This window comes from Sceloporus undulatus, chromosome 1 (assembly GCF_019175285.1).
Source record: "Sceloporus undulatus isolate JIND9_A2432 ecotype Alabama chromosome 1, SceUnd_v1.1, whole genome shotgun sequence".
NCBI lineage: Eukaryota > Metazoa > Chordata > Lepidosauria > Squamata > Phrynosomatidae > Sceloporus > Sceloporus undulatus.
In genome coordinates this window covers 302,328,677-302,349,855 of record NC_056522.1, presented here as the reverse complement: position 1 = coordinate 302,349,855, position 21,179 = coordinate 302,328,677, and the positions used below count along the sequence as shown (strand labels likewise).

Here is a 21,179-nt window from a genome sequence, read left to right as displayed (position 1 = left end):
TTACCTATCTGTAGTAATCAAATTCAATAAATAAATTATTGTTAGAATTGAGATTATCATGTACTTGTACCCTGCTGTTGGGATTTATGAGAACCACATCAGAAAAAAATGTAATAATTCTAATTTAGTACCTCAGATTGATTGGCCATTGACTCAAAACTTATTTTAAAAAAAGAGCTAGACATTCATAATCTTCTGATTAGATGTGAAAATATTTTCATTACTCTTTCTCCTTTGGGGCAACAAGGAATGGGTGGAACACCTTCTCCTGACAGCTCAGTTCAGGACCTGGCAGTGGCCTGGATCAGGATGGGGCACATGTGGCCACCACAGTCCCATTGCAAATGAGGCCAGCATGGTCTGGCCGATGTCCTTTTGGCCCATCTGCTTCGGGCCTCAGTTTAATGATTTAGGCCCGGATCAGATGAACAAGAAAAAGCCACTCAATCCGCTTTTTCCCAAAGTGGGTCAAACCCTGCTGCCCGCATGGCCCACTCCCAAGTTGGTGAATGCATGGCCCAACTGCACAGTGTGGCATGCTACTGAGTAATATTTTGTTGCCTCCCCACCATGCATGTGCATAAACATACCAGCTGTGACCCCCAATTACCTCCCACATCGAGCCAGATGCTATCCCACTGGATGGCTACCCCTTTGATTGGCCACACAGTCACACATGGGCATCACAGCTTAGTGCATGAGAAATACATTGGCAAAGCACAACCCTGGAGGCCCCGTACTGCCCCATTCACCTCCTTTCACCTCATGCCCCCCTGTAAGACAGTCTAGTTTGTGTATATAGTACACTTTGGAGTTGTTGCCACTTTCTTTGCTTTGCCCAGCTCCACATTGCATCAGGGCATTATATGCAGGCGTGAAATGTGCAACTTCCATGTTAAGATGAACTATCCAGGGTTCTGTTTGCATGGCTTTTGTCTTGGTTGGGTTTCCGTCCATTTGAGGGCTTTCCAAAGCAGTTGGAAACCACTTTATTTTGCCCATTTGTTTAACAGAACATTGTCTCTTTTCTTAGAAAAAGAGAAAAGACAAAAGCATGGACAAGCAATTCACTGTCTAGAAATAGGTTTGTGTCTGTTTATTTTCTGAAGGAACACCTAGGTTGCAGTTGAAGTTGAGAGTATGTGACTTGCCCAGGTCACTCAGTGAATTTCTATGGTGAAGTGGGAGAACGAAGATCTGCTGAATAGGGATGTAAAGAATATTCTCCAAAATTCGAAAATTAGTAGAAATATGTCTATAGAAAAATTTCAAAGCATTTTATAGAGAAGAAGTTCTGATCACTTCTTGATCCTGAGTAGAATTTTGATTTTTAATCATTTCCAAATGAGTGAAGAGAAGAAACTTTCAGCTGACAATTGGATGGTCAGGATTTGGGTATTTTGCTTAGAAAAGCTACCATTCTCCTTGGTTTACAGAGGCTATTTCCATTGTTAGGGTGATTCCCCCCCCTAACTTTGCTCACTCACAGCTTTGCTTTGAAAAACAAAAGAGAACAAAAGGGAGGCCTTCTGCCCTTTATGCCATGCTCTGCCATTCAAATTCTCACAGAAGAGAAGAAGGCTGAAATCTTAGCATTGGATCATCATCCAACCCCATTTTTGGATACATACATTCTCTTATTCATGGATATTTTGAACTTCCTTGCCATATATATATATATATATATATTTATATATAGGTTTGCCTTGCATCACCTTGAGAGGCTGGAGAGAGAGTTTGTCATGCCTGCCTGAGGTGAGAGTGTGACTCTCCTTGCCAATTATTATATTATTATTGCATGACCTTAGCATCACCATGGGAGGTGCAGAGAGGAGGGCAGGGAAGTCTAACAATTCGTAAGCTGCTCTGATAGCCTTTTGGCTGAAGAGCTGGTCAATAATAATAATAATATATAATAGTGCTAATCCCAGCTCAGCCACTAAATCCCTGGGTAAGTCATATTGTCTCAGCCTCAGGGACATTCTTAACCATCCTTGCCCAAAAGCAAACCAATCATAGAATAATAAATAAATAAATAAATTGTAACTTTATTATTTAAAGAGGCTTCTTGAAATGAAACAAAACCAAAGGCAGAACCAAGCATTTACTGCTGAGTTGGGATACGGACTCTAGCCTCCCAGTTCACCATAGAAATCACTGGCTGACCTTGGACAAGTCACATGCTCTCAGCTTCAACTCCAATTCCTAGGTATTCCTTCATGGTAGAAGAGGGGTGATGATTGGATGACCTCTTGGAATCTCTTTCGAATGCTAGGTTTTATCATCTTGGCAGAATTCCTGCCATTGCACCCCACCCTGCCCCTTCTTCTCTTTTGTGGGGTCACACTCTCTCAGCCTCAGAGGCAGGACATGACCAACTCTTCTCTCTGCACCTCTCCCATGGTGCTAAAGTCATGCAATAATAATAATAATAATAATAATAATAATAAATAATATAATAGGCAAGGGAAGTGCATTCCATGATCCCAGTGTCATCCTGTGGGTTAGTGGCTGAGCTGGGATTACACTCTAGCCTCCCAGTTCACCATAGAAATTCACTGGCTGACCTTGGTCAGTTACAGGCTCTCAGCTTCAAATCCAACTCCTTCATGTAGAAGGGGAGGTTGGATGACTCCTGGCAATCCCTTTGAATGCTAGGTTTTATCCATGGCAAATTCCTGCCATTGCCACCCACTCCGCTCCTTTTTTGAGGATTCCTGCTTGGCAGAAGGCATTGCCATTTGACACAACCACCACCTCCCTTCTCATCTGAGGGTCACAGTCTCAGCATCAGGGGCAGCCCCATGGCAAAACTCCTTTATGCCAAGAAAACCCTTGGTTGTCCCATCTTCCAGTGCCACTGATGGTGAACAGGGGTCAGACTACATGTCCTCTAGGATCCCAGTTATCCTATGTATTACTTCATAGCAGAAGGGGATTGGACTGGATGGTCCTTGGGGTCCCCTCAACTCTAGCTTTCTTGTTGGGGCTTCAATCCAGTTTATTGTTGAGACCTGGGCTTCTTTTTCCCTTGGTGTGGGTGCCTTCAGGTTTTTTAAGCATAGGAATGTTCTTTAAAAATCTGCCACCAACTTCCTTGACATGGTATTGAGTGAAAGCAAAGGAATTAGCGGTATTATTCCCTTGTCTTTTATGTCATCGGAAATCTGTGAAAAATATTTCGCTAGCTGCTGGAAGGGAGAGAGAAGAAATCACCTTTGAAAGGGGACGGTGTAACGAATATTTTAAAAAGTTCTCCTCAAGCCAATGAACGAGAAGAAAACATGGGTTCTCAAAACTACTGCTGAACTTTTCCCTTTCCCCACTGCCACCCTCCCTTTCTCTCTTGTCTCTTTAGATTATAAGCCTGGGGCAGGGAAATGTCTAATTAAACATTGTAAGCCGCTCTGAGCCTTTTGGTTGAAGAGCCGGGTATTATTAATAATAATAATAATTTGTTTTATTATATCCGCTATTCCAAAGTCATAGCGGTGACAGCAAGCAAGCTAATTAGCAAGTAAGCTAATTTGCCCCAACAATTGGGTACTCATTTTAGCGACCTCGGAAGGATGCAAGCCTGAGTCGAGCTTGGGCCCTTTTGCTGGCTGAGCTGGGATTAGTACTCTAACCTCCTAGTTCACCATAGATTTCACTGAGTGACCTTGGGCAAGTCACATGCTCTCAGCTTCAACTCCAACTCCTAGGTATTCCTTCATGGTAGAAGGGGGAGGTTGGTGACCCTGGGGAATCCCTTTGAATGCTGGTTTTATCCATGGCAGAATTCCTGCCATTGCACCCCACCTGCCCTTCCTCTCTTTTGTGAGGGTCACACTCTCTCAGCCTCAGCAAAATGGTGGGCCAACTCTTCACAGAGAGCTGTTGATTGGCTTGCATTCTCCTCAGGACCAGATTGCAACAGATCCCTAACCACTCGAAACAATGTAGCCTTCATTTAGAATTAGAGAGGATGAAGTTTACATGAAGGTTACAAGGGTCTCACATGACCAAAAGTGTGCTGAGATTCACAAAAAGGGTTGTCTAAACAATCCTATTTGTACGGTTAAAGAAGACTATGTGAGATTTAGTTACAATTTTACTATGGATTTTTGGACTGTTGTTACCCAACCTGAGCTTTTGCAGTAGAATAGTAATCTGAATAACAATCTCCCCTTGTTTTTATGGGAGACTTCTTTTAGCATCTCTGTGAATAGTTGTTTCATATTTCATGTAACAAACAGGCTTATGTTTGATATTTTAGCACAAATGTAACCTAAGTAGTTCTTCCTGCTGTGTGTTTCTAAAACGGCTGAAGGTTATGCAGCAGTCCAAAACAGGGACAGCATATCACATGCAGTATTTCACAGATACTGTGTGCAACTTTTATGCCTGAGTAGCTTTCATAAATAAAATATTAGTTACTGCCTATGCATGCAGAGGGAATAAAAGTCTGGTAGGCCACAACCAAGAGATTATGCATGTTAGTTTTTGCACCTGCTCTTTTAAAAAAAGCTATGGCAAATGGGCTTGCTTCCTACCCATGGAATAGTTTGAACCTTTGATGCAAAGAGTTTTATTATTTGGTTATCCTGTCAGTATCTGAAGAATGTGGAGAGGAGAGAATATCTCTCTCCCATCCGAGAGAATGTGAGAATAGAAGGACATTACAGCACAAACCCATTCTTTATGAAAAATGGCAACATCCAGTTTTAGAGTAGCCATTATCACACTTCTATACAATTCTCTATTCACAGTTGGGGCTGTTTTTGCTTGTCCTCTTTCTGTGCTCTCCCAACCTCCTCTCCCTGCCCTATGCCCTACCCAGCATGCCTTTTAAAATATTTTTTTAACTTTTACTTTTAATGCAATTCTGGAGTTATGCTAATGTGATTTAGGTGTTTTTTTAAAGATAGAAACAAAAAAGGAGTACTCTTCTTGTGAATAGTGAGGCATGGGGCAGGAGACACTGACACCATGTGACTGCCTATATTGGAATTGCCACAGCAGCCAAGTTTCACATCTGAGGACTAATGAGATCACAGTGTGATTGGGAGCTTATTGGAGGGTTTTCCCTCATTTGTGAAAAGAGATGCCCTAACCATACTTCAGAGACATAGCAGCTATGGATTGAAGAAAATATTGTGTAATCAGCATCACAAAAAGCACTATTTTTTACTGTAATTGCAGTAAAAGCCACATGTAATAATCTCCTCAAACAGGTGGAAAGGTGATGTTGGGGAATTTAGCCAATTGTTGTAGTCTTTGTTCTGTTGATAGCCTTATGGCTTGCTTATCATAGTTATTCCATTCCTTCTAAGGAGAGACTTACTAGTCCTCTACTTTCTTATTCTTGGAGAACACCACCCCAGTGCAGTGTTGTAACCATGTATGAACTTCCCATATTATCTCCAAATGTACTGCTGTATTCATGTGTGTCAAACAGATTTCTTCCTTGCATTATTCTGCAGTATAGGAGCCCCTTGGTTAACATAGAAGTGTTGGACTATTCTAGCTCCTTCCCAAACCAATATTCTCCAGGTGTTTAGGAGCCATAATATATATATCCCCTGATTCTAAGGACTTCTAGCTGTTAGCATAATAAGAGAAGTGGGTTGTAGAACACTACTGAAGTTATTTTATTGCTTTAAGATACAGGATGTAGTCATCTCTTATAGTGCCTAGAGTGGGTTTACATCATGATCATTCTGGGGAAATAATGGAGAGAAAATATCGGTGCCAAGAGGAGAGTGAATGTGATGAAAGATGCTTTAAAATTAATAGTAAGGATAGAAAGACAAACCATGCAGACCCAATGGTAAGTCTTCTTCCCTCTGTATCTTTTGCTGATAACTGTCCTCCATTTGGATTTCTCCCTTTTGGGGTTGAATGTGTACTTCATCACTAAATGGAAATGTCAGAGAAGGGGTGGTAGTGGAGTGCTGAGATTAAACTACTTGTAAATTATTTGAATGTTATCTCTGCCAAAGATGTTTTCAAACTCAACAGCAGTGGTTAGCAATTTTCTAGTCTAGCAAAATACATTGTTAGTATACTTCGAGTAATGGAAAGTGACTGACCTCAGAGACTTTCAGTTCCTGTACTATAGAACGTTAGTGCAATTCATTAGTGAATGTATTAAAAAGGTGACATTAAAGACTGGAGCCGTATGTTAAGATAATTGGGATCAGAGAAGCAATCAAATAAGCAAGCTGCTCATGGAATGTGCTCACTGGATCCATACACAGAGAAGACATTTTCAGCTCTACTAAATCACAGAATATCTTTCTATGAAATGGGCCCTGAAATCCAGTGGAAAATATCAAAAATGAAATACTTCAGAGTTTGGATGATTGAGAATTTGATTTCAGTACATTTCTCAAATGAATTTACAAAATATAATGAATTTGTTCTTACTTGAGATGGAAAGAATTAGATAAGTATTTATTTTTAAAAAAAACAGAATGATGATAATGATGATAATCCCATCATTTTTCAGCCCTCGGACTCAATCATAGGTTAAATCCATCCAGGCCTAGGATTTTTAGTATCTTTTTAATTTAGATCATTTGATTTTAATCATTGTAGTGTTGAACTTTTTCCTGAGAGGCTATTCCTTTAAATACACTTGTGGCAAACAGGTAAAAGGGAGTCCTATCCATGCTATTGAAGACTGTAGCTATTGGATTTGGCCAGTGCTAATAAGAGAGGGGTTATGAATTGAAATAAAAATTCTCATTCTTCCTAATTTTCAATTCAGTGCTACTAAACACATAAGCTCTCTCATGGGAACAAACAAACAAGTTAGACTCTGTATATAAGCAGTCCATACAAAAAAGATGGCAATCATTGGACAATAAAATGTTTTAGACAACAACAAAAAACTGGAGCAAAATTTTGTGTATCATTACAGCAAAATCAAGCACACAAATATCCCTATGGCTGTGAACTTTGAGTTTGTTTTCTAACCTGCTTGCTTAGAACAATGTAACCACATAAAGAAGTTACTAGTGTAGGACTACATTAACCTCTCTTTTAATAACACAGATTACTTTCTAGAGATGCCCTTGCTTACTTAGCCTCAAGCACAAGGTTATTTCAGTATTTTCATATTGTAGCTGAAAAGTATGATGTCACTATGAACTCATTCCCTATATTTGGATGGCTTGTTTGATGAAAACATTGTAGTGCATCACAGATAATATAAAATGCATTTTTATTAGTATCAATAATTAGTGCCTAGCAGAGAAGCTCAGGAACAGCTATAGCCCTTTGGGTTTAACATGGAAGGCAACAAGGTAGGGTACACCTGAACTGCAACTCTTGGTCCTCTTTATGTCATAATAGGAAAGACCTGATCTTCCTCTTTCTCAAAAGCCTTCTCAGTGGCAAGGAAGAAATAATTTATGCCATTACTACCTCCACTGCAAAATCAGGCAACCTCCTTTTTTCAGACACAGAAGCATCTGCTACAACTCCACTCTCAGCTTTGGGCTAGAAAAATGAAGTCTAGCTTGAAACAGAAATGTCTCTATATCTCCATGTTGAAAGCTGTTGGGAACTCCCAGGGCAAACTTTGTAAGCATCCCAGATTTTTTAAAGGCAGTGCTCAGTGCCTTCAATATCTTTTTCTCTCCAGTGCACTGAATGTGTTTGGCAGGGCCTTTAGTACTCCTGCCAGGCTCAGTGTGACTGAAGGTATGGAAAGTAAGCTGCTCAGTGATGAGTATGGTGAAATACACAGGCAGAGAGGGAAGGATGTAGGGAAATGTCTCATTAGTGTGTGCATTTATTTTATTTTCTTCAAGAAAAAAATGGCAGTTTTTATTGACAGGACCCAACTGAGATTTCCATTGGTGGAATAGTGGAATTGAGAGGATCAACAGACTGCCCCTTTGGAGCAGCCTGCAGCCACCCATTTCCTCACTAGATAGGGGGTCATGGTAACTACATGCCACATCCCCGATCTGGCCTTTCCGTGATGCAAAAAGAAGCCACAAAAAGCATGTAAATGATGTGCCAAAGATGCAGCATGATGCTGACCGCCATCTGTTCAGGTGGACAGCATGGGAGAAGCATGGAGGTGGAGGTGGGATGGGAAGAGGATGGTCACCATGCCCCCAGGCCAGCTCTTTATGTACTCTGTATTGGCACTTAGAGAGTTCAGGGAGCATCACCCTCTCAACTGCAACTTTCCCATTGAATCCATCAAAACCAGCCATGAAAAGATGAGAAAAACCTTGGGGCTGGATTTTGGGGAGTGTTGAGAATTGTAGAGAGGAAAGGGTGTAATTTGAAGTTCCTATCTAAACATATTGTATTTATCCTGCTGTTTCCAGTTATGTATATGAATATATCCGCATATGCCATTCTGGTAGACATCAAGGGATGCTTGCAGGAGATATGAAGATATTTTCTCCTGGTCGTGCCCATAAAAGATAATCCAGCCTCTAATCTGCAATCATGTGTTCCTAGTTAAATATTATTATACAACTATAGGTGCCAGAAGACTCTGGTGCAAGCCATCTGTAATTTGTGTTGTGACTTTCAGGCATATCTATTGAATTGGGTTTATGCCATCTTGGATAAAATAAGGCACAATCTCCTTGATAAAGCTAGGGTTCAGGCTATTTGAAAGTCTGTTATATATCTTCATGAGCCTATTAGAGCTTTAGGATTTTCAAAAGAGGCCTTTCCCTCTGTCCACCACTTTCTTGGGGTTGTTTGGTGGGAATAAGACAAAGGGCTTTCTCAGTGGCTGTCCTGAAATTTGTAACTCCCTTCCTAGGGAGGCAAGGATGGATTTTGCCTGGCTTTCTTTCTGCCTGCAGGTCAAAACCTTCTTATACCATTTGGCTTTTAGAAACTAGGATGAGCTTTCAATGCTGTTTCATAGTTTGTATTTAATCTTTTAATAGTGTGAATAGTTTTAACTTTATAAATGAAGAGTCTCACATAACTTTTATATTTGTACCTTTTATACTTTTTATTGATGTATTTGTATAGTTTTTAATCACTATTGTTTTTAGTATACTGTAAGCAGCTGTGAGTTACATTCTCAGGAGAAAGACATGATATAAATGTAAAGATAGATAGATATATCTACTAAGTTCTGTAAAGGAGAATGAAACTGGAACATACACATCCCATTCTATTATCCCATCCCAATACCTGTTTGTTGCTATGAAAGCACTATTTTCATCATCAAGGAAGAAAAAAAGATTGTAAAAACTCTAAAACTGACAAGCCATGTTTGCCTTACGATGTCTTTGGTGCTTGGATGATAGTGTAAGAATTCTAGTGAACAACTCTTCACAATTTGTAATCCCCATTTGTTTTTTTCAATATACAATCACCCCTCTCTTTTTGTGGACTTGACGTTTGTGTCCCTCACCCATTCGTGGCCAGCAAATGGAGGGAAACAAAATGGGGCATGTGCTGCCATTCAAGCCAAAGGGGCTTGAATACAGGAAAATTTCCATTTTTGCAGGGAAGGGGGGGGGGTGATTTGGAATGAATCCCCTGCAAAAGCCAAGGGGTGACTGTAGTCTGGTCCTAAGGAAGTGTGCATAAGGCATGAAGGCTTGATGTGTGAAACTAACCTGGGTAGATTTACCATAGAATCTCCATCTGCTTACTGTAGTAATAACTCAACTCAGAGACACTAAAACTGCCATTATTATTGAAACATAGCTTAGGGGACATTTCTGTCTTTGCTGCTTCTAATAAGGCAACAAAATTATCTGTGTTGCATTTCAGACATGCAAATAATAAGTGCACTCTTTTAATTGGTCTTACTGGTGTTTCCTGAGGCAACAAGTTTCAGAAAGTTGTCAGAAGAAACAAAAGTTTATCTAAAAGATAGGGATAACTTACATAGCAATAGCAATAGCAAGTACATTTCTATACCACTTATCAGTGCACTTAAGCACTCCCTAAGCAGTTTACAAAGTGTAAGCTAATATAAATTTGAAGATTCAGGGATCCTGGTTTTTCTGATGTGCGCCTTAGCACATAGCCTGATAGGAGAAGCTAATTAGTAGTGGCTATTTACATGTACAGATTATGCAGTAAGTGTAATCACTACATTTATAGCAAGTGCATTTCTACATTACTTAGCACTGCACTGAAGCACTCTTTAAGTGGTTTACAATGTGTAAGTTAATTTCCCCCAACAAGCTGGGAACTCATTTTAGCGACCTAAGGAACAATGCCAAGCTGAGTCAAACCTGAGCCCCTGGTTGGTATTGAACTCACAACCTTGCAGTTTGTGAGTGAGTGGCTGCAGTTCAGGCATTTAGACACTGTGCCACTAGGGCATTTAAAAGAATCTGTTGGGTCTGCAGAGTGAGGGAAAAGAAAGAGAATTTCTCAAATAATGACAGATGGTTTTCTTTCCCCAGCAGTCTCATTGAACCCAGGAATATTCAGTTTTTATCACCCTCTCTGAAAAACCTAAAAGGGAAATCAGTTGAACTTTGAGCATCTTTGAACCAAACATCGAGGAAGGTAAGGTCTTACATCCCTGTGTTTGGATCACACCACTGCCTTGAAAGTAGGCATTCTAAAAGTAGTAGTGGGAAACAGATGTGTCTACATTTCTGACCAGGAGGAAGGAATAACCCTGGTACACTAAAGATCTTCACCAGATGAAATGGGCTGCACAACGACTAGAGCGCCACTGGCGGAAACATCAGAACATATCTGACAAGACACTCCATGAGAAGATGTTACATTCCTACAGAGTGGCAATCGATGCAGCAAAGAACTCGTTCTGTGCTGCACGGATTGCATCGGCAGAGTCTCGTCCAGCAGAGCTGTTCAGGGTGGTCAGGGAATTAACCCAACCCCCGGCCACCCTGAACCCTTTATTACAGCCAACTACAGCCTGTTGTGATGCTTTTAATGAGTTTTTTGCCAATTAAATCTCTCAGATAAGGGCTGATCTTGATGCTGGTTTTGTGACAGAATCTATAGTAGAGGCATCCAATGACTCTGGATATAAGGTTATTCTGGATCGTTTTGAGTTTGTCAATACAGAGGACGTGGACAAGCTCTTGGTCGGGTGAAAAGGACGACCTGTCCTCTCGACCCTTGCCCTTCTTGGCTGTCCGTTCAGGGAGGAGATGTTATAAAAATAGCATTACATCTTATAGTAAACACATCTCTTCGGGAGGGTAAATTTCCATCGGCCTTAAAACAAGCAATAGTCAAACCACTTCTAAAGAAACCCTCCCTTGATCCCCTGTTGATGTGTAATTATAGACTGGTCTCTTTATTACCATTCTTGGGCAAGGTGATTGAGAGGGCAGTCGCCTTTCAACTCCAAGCAGTCTTGGATGAAGCTGATTATCTGGACCCATTTCAAACTGGCTTCAGAGCGGGACATGGAGTCGAGACTGCCATGGTTGCCTTAGTCGATTATCTCTGTCTGGGCATCGTCAGGGGAAGTGTAACCCTGTTGGTGCTCTTCGATACCATCAACCATGGTATCCTTCTGGAATGCCTGAGAGAGTTAGGTATTGGGGGCACTGCGGTCCAGTGGTTCTGATCCTACCTCTTGGGAAGGTTCCAGATGGTGAGGCTGGGGGTCAGCTGCTCTCGGAAAAGAGACCTTACATCTGGCATCCTTCAAGGTGCCATTCTGTCCCCCATGCTGTTTAACATTTACATGAAGCCTCTGGGAGAGATCATCCGGAACCATGGAGCACGGTGTTATCAGTACACTGATGACACCCAGATCTATCTCTCCATGGCTCAAACTGATACAGTGACTAAGGATGGCACCTCCCCTCTGGATGCCTGCCTGAGTTCAATAATGGGCTGGATGAAGGAAAACAAACTCAAGCTGAATCCAGAGAAAACAGAGGTACTCGTGATACGTACCCCAAGTCCCAGACAGGGAAATTTGTCACCTATCCTTGATGGGGTCACACTCCCCCTAAGGATAAAGTCCACAGTTTGGGATTACTCCTGGACTCATCTATGCAGTTATCATCTCAAGTAGATGCGATGGCCAGGAGTGCTTGATACCAGCTTCGGCTGATACGCCAACCACGTCCCTGTCTGGACTGAAAGGACCTTGAAACAGTAATACACACACTGGTAACCTCTCGCTTGGATTTCTGTAATGCGCTCAAAGTGGGGCTACCTTTGTACCAGGTTGGAAGCTTCAACTGGTCCAAAATGCTGCAGCCAGATTGGTCGCGGGAACTTCAAGATCTGACCATATAACACCTGTACTAAAATCTCTCCGCTGGCTGCCAATTAGCTTCTGGGCACAATACAAAGTGTTGGTCATTACCTATAAAGCCCTATATGGCTTAGGCCCGAGTTACTTGAAGGAACGCCTTTCCCTACATAATCCGCCCCGCACTCTCAGAACAACGGGGAAATATTTACACCCCAGAGTGAGATTGACATCAACTCACCAGAGAGCCTACACAGCAATAGCTCCATCCCATTGGAATGCACTCCTGGAAGAGATCAGACTCAGCCCCACATCGAAAGCCTTTAAAAAAGCACTGAAAACCCATCTTTTTCAGTTAGCATATCCTTCCAACTCTATATAGAGATTTTGCACCCTAATAAGACTAGGATGCCTAGCCAAAACTGATAGTGTGACTGTTTGGTATATTGTTTTTAAGGTTTTTAATCTGTATGAAATTTTTGATGTATTGTATTGTATTCTATTGTATTGTAATATGTTACAGCTATGATACGTGAACTGCTTTGATCTGGAGGAAAGGCGGTATACAAATAAAAGTTTTATTATTATTTATTATAACCAGTGGCCATACATGTTAATTTGGTATATTAATTTATCAGTGGTTGCAATCAAGTGGCATCTATTGCAAGTACTTTTTGTAGAAAAGGGAAAAATTTATGGATTCACAGAATTAGAATCTTTACTCCATATGGTTTCTATCAGGAAGATTAGCATATAATATCATCATCTACTTTGGAACACTTTTAGGTTAAAAGGGAGCTGATCTTGTGGTGCTCATTCTTTCTTTCTTTCTTTCTTTCTCCCTTTTATTTCTCCTTTGATACTTTCTCTTCTTTTCCCTCTTCCACTTTTCTCTCTACCAAAAATCCTTGTTTTTTGGAAATTTGGGTAAGGACAAAAAGTTTTCCTCTGTTAAAATATAATGGATTTTTCTTCTTCTAAAGCAGTGGTTCCCAACCTGAGAGGTTGCGTAAGACCATTGCAAAACACCTATTTAATTATAGTTATGAAGTCACAACAAAAATAATTTCATGGATTTGGGTCACCACAACATGAGGAACTGTATTAAAGGGTCATGGCATTAGGAAGGTTGGGAACCATTGTTCTAAAGCCTAAAGGAACTACAATATGAAAGTGAAAGGTCTCAAACTGGATTCAAATGTCGTATAGGTTATCCACTTGGTTGAACCTGGAAAAAAAAAACTCTCTGTGGCTCTGTGCACCATTACTCAAAATTTGGAAAGAGGAGATGCTAAGTTTAGGAAGTAAATCAGGGACCTGTGAGTGTCCTAACATGGAAGCTACTAGATCATGATAATCACATCCACATTCCATCATCAACCTAGTCATGTTGCACATGCAGTACTGTAACAGTCACTTGTTATAGAGCAGTGATTTCCAGACTCTAGTCTTACAGGTATTATGGACTTCAGCTCCCAGAAACCTCAGCCATCTTGGCCAGTGGTCTAGGACTCTGGGAGCCAAAGTCCAAAACAACCAGAAGGCCAGAGTTCTTCCATGATTTTCATGTAACTTAAAATATTCTGACTTTTTTCATGAGTTATTAATATCTTTTTTACCTTCTTGTGTTCCTTGTATCTTTCTGTTATGGATCCACCTCAGAGAATCAACATTTCCCTCTTTGGGAGCTTTTTTTAAAACTGCAGTTATCCATTCCCGGGCACTCAGAACACTTAGGCAGTTCCTACCCGGCCATTGCTCAGACCCCGTCCCCATCATCAGATTATTCTTATTGCTCAAAAAGTCCATAAACAATTTCTAATCTTTCAAAAAAAAATCAGTTGGTTTATCCTTTAGAACCTATGTTAAGGTGGCAATTTGCACTAATTCAGGAACCTTAATATTTCATTCTTCTATCATAGATGCTTCAGTCTGTTTCCAGCTTTGTGCAAACAATAATCTAGCTCCTGTTATCATATACTGAACATGTAATTCATATTTATTATCCAGTCCTTTATCCATAATGCTGAACAGAAACATTTCTGATAAAATTACAAAATCTACTCTAAAAATATTAATTTATAAATCTTACATTAATAACTTGTTGCCTTCTTGTAAGTCCTCCTTATCCTGGCATCTCTAACATTGGTTTAAAACTTCTTCAACATTTTTGACAATTTATTTGTAGTTAGATACCATCTGTACATCATCTTTTACAGGTTTTCTTTTAAATTACTGATTAGAGTACATTTAATATATTTAAACCATATTTTATCCTATTTTTATTTATTTGAATATTATTTTGGGCTCATTTTATTATGCATATCTTTACAGGTTCATCCTCTTCTCTAATTTCAAAAGCCATTTATACACTTTTTAAATTACTGCTCATCATCTTTACATTGCTATAAACAAAATTCATGTTATCCAACCTCTTTTGCTGCATCTCTCTCATCTTGATTAAATCTATGCTTAAGTTTCATATAAGTAGACTAATGAAGATATTTGCCTTCCTATAGGAAACATCTCTCTTGATTTAAATTTCCAGCTGTCTTGTTCAAAGTACAAACAATCCCTATAAAACAAACCTCTCCAATCTTTAACCCATTGTGAAGTTGAAGGCTTTCATGGCCGGCATCCATAGTTTTTTGTGGGTTTTTCGGACTATGTGGCCATGCTCTATAAGAGTTTATTTCTGACGTTTCGCCAGCATCTTTCAGAACACATTACAAACCATCCTGGGCACAAAATGCTGTTTGAAAACACTGAAATTCTGGACCATGCCAACAACTATCAGGTCAGAATGCACAGGGAAACCATTGAAATCCATAAATACTTGGACAACTTCAACAGGAAAGAAACCCTCAAAGTAAACAAAGTTTGGCTACCAGTCCTGAAGGACACCAAAACCATGACTCAGCAAATGCAAATGAGAAACCACTCAGGATCAGAGGCTTTCCCAGCAAAAAATGAGCACCAATTAGCAGCCACTAATCCTCTTTTGCATATCCTCCTACCCTGAGGAGGCCATCAACAACAGAACAGCACACAGATTAACATGGGAATCACTCCTCCTCACCCAGGGTCACACAATACACACACACACACACACTTCTCTTCCAGGTAGCATTCTCTGAAGATGCCAGCCACAGATGCTGGCGAAACATCAGGAATAAATTCTTATAGAACATGGCCACATAGCCTGAAAAACCCACAAAAAACTTACCCCATTCTTTCCTTTAGAAGAAGGGGGGAACTTTCTGTGTTGAGGTGGCTAATATAATCTTAGCAAAAAGTCTCTCCTTATTTTCATAAAGGTAAAGGCAATGCCTTGACATGAATGTCTAATTGTAACTGACTGTAGGGGGGCAGTGCTCATCTCCGTTATCTAAGCTGAAGAGCCAGCATTGTCTGAGGACTGCTCTGGCAGTCATGTGGCCAGCATGACTCCACTGAACGCTGTTACCTTCCCACTAAAAAGTGGTACCTATTTGTCTACTTGCATTTGCATTCTTTCGAACTACTAGGTTGGCAGAAGCTGGGACTAGTGACAGGAGCTCACCCCATCATGCAGCACCCAGACCTCAAACTGCCAACCTGCCAAACTTGTAATCAACAGAGTCAGCATCTTAACCACTTGAGCCACTGCAACCTAAACTCATAAAGCTCATAAAAGAGCCTTTCTAATAAAATGATTTTAAAATTTAGCATGTACCTTAACATACCAAAGATAATTAAGCCACCCAAATCTCACGTCATGACCTTCAAATTCCAAAAGTCGCTGATCTTTAAGCAATATCTATTCCTTCAACCCAAAATAAGTGGGCCTTTAAAGAAGATATTTGTGCACAGATCATGTTGTAACAAAGCCTGGCATGCTTATAATTGGGCCCATTGAGGATGGGCGTAACACTCCCCTTCATTTTCTCCTATAGTTGGATGTCATTTTAAAGCTTCAATTTTTCTTTAGGAAGAAAATTGTGGATTTTTGTAATTTTTATAAAAAGCAAACCTGACAAATGATCAAAAAAAAAGTTCAGCTATCTGGTCAAATTCAATATTTTCTGCATAGAAAGAACCATGTGGTACATTCCTGCCATGTAGCTTTGAGGATCCTGTCAGCAGAAAAAATAGCTGGAAGTCCATAATACATAATTTAAAAGTTGGTGAAATTTTACAAGGATTCAAATTAAGATTTTAAGAGCTAATCTCCCTAAACCCTCTAAAAATACAATCCCTTTTATTTTCCCAAATTCACATTCTTTTAGAATATTGATGCAAATCTAGTCCCTACCTAACTGCCAAAACAGCCAAGGATCATTTATAGCCAGTATTATCTTTACTACAGAAGAAAGAAGGTTGTGAAGAGGACCTGGCATGGTTCTAAGGTCTTGTTCCCACTATGGTTTAAACCAGATCATAATTCCAAATGATCCGATTTAAACCACCATGGTTCCCACTTAATTTGAATTGCTGAAGCGATTCGGAAAGAGGGGACATAGTTTTTACCCATTTTTACCCACTTAACCTACGTCAAAAAGATGCAGGTAAAATGGGATGTTTTTTGGGCTGAATCGATTTATTTGGAAATAAATTGATTCAGCTCAAGTGGGAACCAGGCACTCACTGTGTATGCTTCGCACTGGCAGCAGCTTCCCCGGCCTCCCGGTCATACCTCCATGCCTCTCTCCTTCCACCGCAGCATGCCTCAGTCCTCCTGGTCTGCCTCTCTCCTTTCACCCCGGCCTCTCCTCTGCCGACAGTATGGCCAAGATGATGGAGGGAGGCATGGTGGGAAGCCACGGCTATTGCTTCCTGCACTAATTCTTGAAACAGGCGCAAATATAGTCAGAACCACTGTGTTTGCTGAACCGGTTTCAGGAATTGGTGCAGGAATTGAATCAAGAGGTGAGTGGGCATTGGGCCATAGACATTCATATACAAACTCGTCAACTTTCCATAAGGGTATAATTGTACCAAAGTGTAAATATTATAATAGATCATTAAATGAGGTAGTGACATAGAACAAGTGATTGCAAATTAATTGCTATACAGAAGATTTGCATGAAAGAGCAATCCTTCTGCATGTGCCTTCTGGTAACATATCATCATGTAATATACTGTGTTTGTGCTAATTTGATTCCCATTTTAGTTGCAAGAGTTTAGGTTCATTCCAGGCTGATGGTTGGTATGTGATTTAGGAATCTGATACAACCACTGTTTTGAATGATAATACTAGACAACTGATGCTGTACAACAGTGATGAACAGTTGATGCTATCCTCTGAGTTCCATTAAAGTGTGTGTGTGTGTGTGTGTGTGTGAGAGAGAGAGAGAGAGAGAGCATGAGTGTGCATGTGTGTGTATGTGTATGTTTCATAGAGCCTCTCCCTTTCTCTCTCTGTCAGTGTAAATTTTTGAGTATCTTTTCACAAGTTCAAAAATAGCTACAGGTAAAGTGAGCAGCTTCAGACATCTATCTTATATTTTCCACTCCACAATAACTAAGCATTTCAACACATGCAGAACTTTTGTATGCCTTTGCTCAAAACATGAAAATGATGCATGACAAAGTCCAGGAGTTCAAAGGCCAATGGATTAGCCTAATCTCAATATGCCTCAATTTGTCTAAACTCTGATTTATTGCCTTTCATGAAAAGGTCAGAATTAGCCAGGCTTCTCATTGTGCCCCAGCTCTCTGTTCCAGAGCACTTTCAAGCTTCTTTGGTGTAAACCCCAACCACAGTGGTCTTATTTTATCAAATGACTGTGACTATTTGAAAATGAGTTATGCTCTGTGGAGTGCTCTGATAATGTGGGTAATAAGTAGAGGAAGCTTTTGAAGGTTAAAGGAAAATGTTCAGGGAAAGTTAATCTGGTTAGCAGGGGACAAAAAGCCATCTGCAGCGTGCTCTGTTCACAGGAAAGATTGCCAAACATTTTTTCTCTCCACTGGGGCATTTCTGGAGGATCATTTTACAGTGCAGTCAATGAACAGTTTCTGGTTGCATATTTGTTGAAAGATCAAGTCACCCTTTTGCAAGACAATAGTACTTCTCTTGATGTTCTCCCAATATCTAAATTTGTATTTTAAATGACAGTATTTCATCTTATTCTAAGCTGGAAGGCAAATGCTGTTGTTGGTATCATACTGAATATAGCTGTCCAAATTTAATGGGCAGTAGTTATTATTATTATTAACCTTTATTTATAAAGCGCTGTAAATTTACACAGCTCTGTACATACAATCTTTTTAATTGGACGGCTGTGGGCAGCATGGTGTGTAGAGGTTTGAGTGTTGGACTAGGAATCCAAGAAATCAGAGTTTAAATCCTCAAGCAGCTATGGAAACCCGTTGGGTGTCCTTGGCAAATCATATTGTCTCAGCCATAGAGGAAGGCAATGAGAAACCTCCTCTGAATAGCTCTTGCCAAGAAAACTCTATGACATGCTGACTGTAAGTCAAAATTAGCCTGAAAGCTACAGCAAGCAGTATCTTTGCCATCAGAAATTATGATTGATGCAACTCCCTGTTTCTTATTCTTGGTGTTATATGCACCCTTCAGCTTACCTCATCAGATTGTCCAGTGGTGTGTGTGTGTGTGTGTGTGTGTGTGTGTGTGTGTACACACACACACTGAGAAAGAGGATCTCTTCCACAATCACCCATGATTCTTTGGATCTTTATTCCAGACAGGCTCTTGCTTCCAAAAGTTAGAACATGGCCAAGGCTGGTAAAGGAGGTGCATTGTTTACATCTTCTAACACTGTTCCTTCCCAGTAGTTTCCTTCCCAGAAATGTGCTTTACAGTATTGCCACTCTCTTAGACAATTTTTCTGGTGTTGAATGGCTAAGCATTCACAAGTTATATGTTCCCACAAAAATTTTATAGACATTTAGGTGGGGTATACACCACCAGAAAGAGGCGCGTCCCCGGTGGCTCTCTTTGCTTTGCAGGAGTGCTGCAGCAACCATATTGTGCAGCGCTTCTGCAAAACAAAAAGGAGCACCAGGAAGCAGCTCCTTTTTGCAGTGCACTTCCGGCGTCCCAAAGCACGAGCAATGGTGTGGGGACATTGCAGCTGCACCACCCCATTTGGAGGTGGCGCAGCTGTGATTTCACCAGTACGTGCTCTCCGCCCACCAGGCAGCCCTCGCATGTGACGAGGGCACCGCAAAGACCTTAGATTCTTTAACTGCAAATATCCAAAATCTTGAATTAACCACTGCGAGGCATATATTTCCAACAGGCTGAAACAGTAACTCTACATGGAATAAATGAATAAAGATGTAGTCAGCAGAAGACTTTTTTATATTATTTGGATTAGTTCCCCTACTCTGTTAAGTACCTACATTTTATTGTAATTATCATCCTCTCCCCCACGAAACCCCAGTTTGGAGGCTCTATGAACTAACTATGAACGAACTGGAGACTACTATGCTAAATAATCCCTAATGTTAGGTTTCTGTAAAGAGATTAATATGTTCTCAGTGCTTTGAACAGAGCTAATATCTATCCAAACATGTCATTTTATCTATTCACATATAAACAATGTGGGACATCTTTCTGCCCATATATACATTTTTAAATCCTGATTCAAATAGGTTTTTAACAAACACTTTGAATTCAAATTCTTTGATATATTCTCTCTAGATGAGAGCTCCATTCTTTCAGGCCACACAGATTTCTTTATACTTGCATGGGACTCACTGAGACTTACCTCTGAATCAATATGTATAGGATCTAGGTGGATACATCTTTTCTCAAAAAACTACGCCAACAATTCAAAGTCATTTACAAATTTTTATTTTAGAGATGAATGAGAATTTTTGGCCTGGACAGACGGGTGCCTTGGCCCAAACTAGGGGTTCATGAGGGCTGAGCGTTTACATGCTCAGCAACCCTACCGCACACCTTGGCTGCCATCCCTGCACACGTCCATCCATATGGGGCACACAATGATGATGTCTGCATGGCACAGTGACCAAACAGCACTGTGCTGTGCAGATGTCATCATTGTGCATGAGGACACTAATGGTGCCCCATACGCAGCCTAAAAAGAACCCGCTGGGAGCGAATTCTTTTTAGGCCTGCTGGAAGCCATGGCTTTTGGTTGCCACAGTCTCCATATGGGGTAGAAAGGGGCAGCGTCGCACCACCCCTTTCTGCCAATTTGGCTAGCCCCTTTGATTAATTTATTTCTATTGCAACCTTCCAAGAAGCACAGATTTATTCATAAATACAGTAAAGTGAACTTGAAATAATGAAAATTTGAACATGGGAGGAAATGAAACCTACAGTTTCACCTATGCTTAATTGTCTGATATGGAATAAAAATGTCTCTTTGCAGTTTGCCTGCACTGTTCTGGGATTGAAGTGGGTAAGAGTTGGATCCAATGATAACCAGTGGTTCCTATGAAAGTGGAATGCTGAACCCACTCCATGGTTTAGTCAAAATTGTGAAGGATCTTTCCAAGGTGCTTAACCTATTTTGGTAAAATGATTCAGCATATCAGATCACTTCCTAAATTTTCAGGCTAAAAAAGCCAGAGTGGAATTGCTGCTTCAATGATAACGGAAACTGCCAGCTACAAGTAATTTGTGTCCATGGATACTGCATTCACATATTCTACCATCCACGGCTTGAAAATATTCCAAAAAGAGGAAAAAACTTTAAAAAGCAAAGCTTCATTTTTGCCATTTTATGTAAGTGTCACCATTTTATTATGCTATTGTAAATAATGGGGTTTTAGCATCCACAGATTTTAGTATTCATAGGGGGTCCTGGAACCAAACCCCAGCAGATACAAAGGGCTTGCTTTAACAGTGTTGTCACCTGATTCAGCAAATGCACAGAGCAAAAGAATAAAAAAATATGTCCATGATGGTTCCTTTAGATCCGATCATATAACACCAGTATTAAGATCGCTCACTGGCTGCCTATTAGCTTCCGGGCTCAATACAAAGTGTTGGTTATCACCCATAAAGCCCACA

The 21,179-nt window shown here is 40.4% G+C and overlaps 1 protein-coding gene across 5 annotated transcripts in view; it reads left to right on the top strand.

Moving 5' to 3' along the window:
• Positions 1-21,179, top strand: part of LRRC4C (leucine rich repeat containing 4C) — a 1,065,799-nt gene that overhangs the window by 203,756 nt on the left and 840,864 nt on the right. For 3 of the 5 annotated variants that reach the window (XM_042446445.1, XM_042446443.1, XM_042446439.1), the window contains exon 2: positions 10,398-10,503. The exons of 1 other annotated variant lie outside the window; for it this stretch is intronic. The gene's annotated coding sequence lies outside the window, so the exon portion shown is untranslated. The remainder of the gene's footprint in view (positions 1-10,397; positions 10,504-21,179) is intronic. One more of the 5 variants, XM_042446441.1, reaches the window with a different exon arrangement.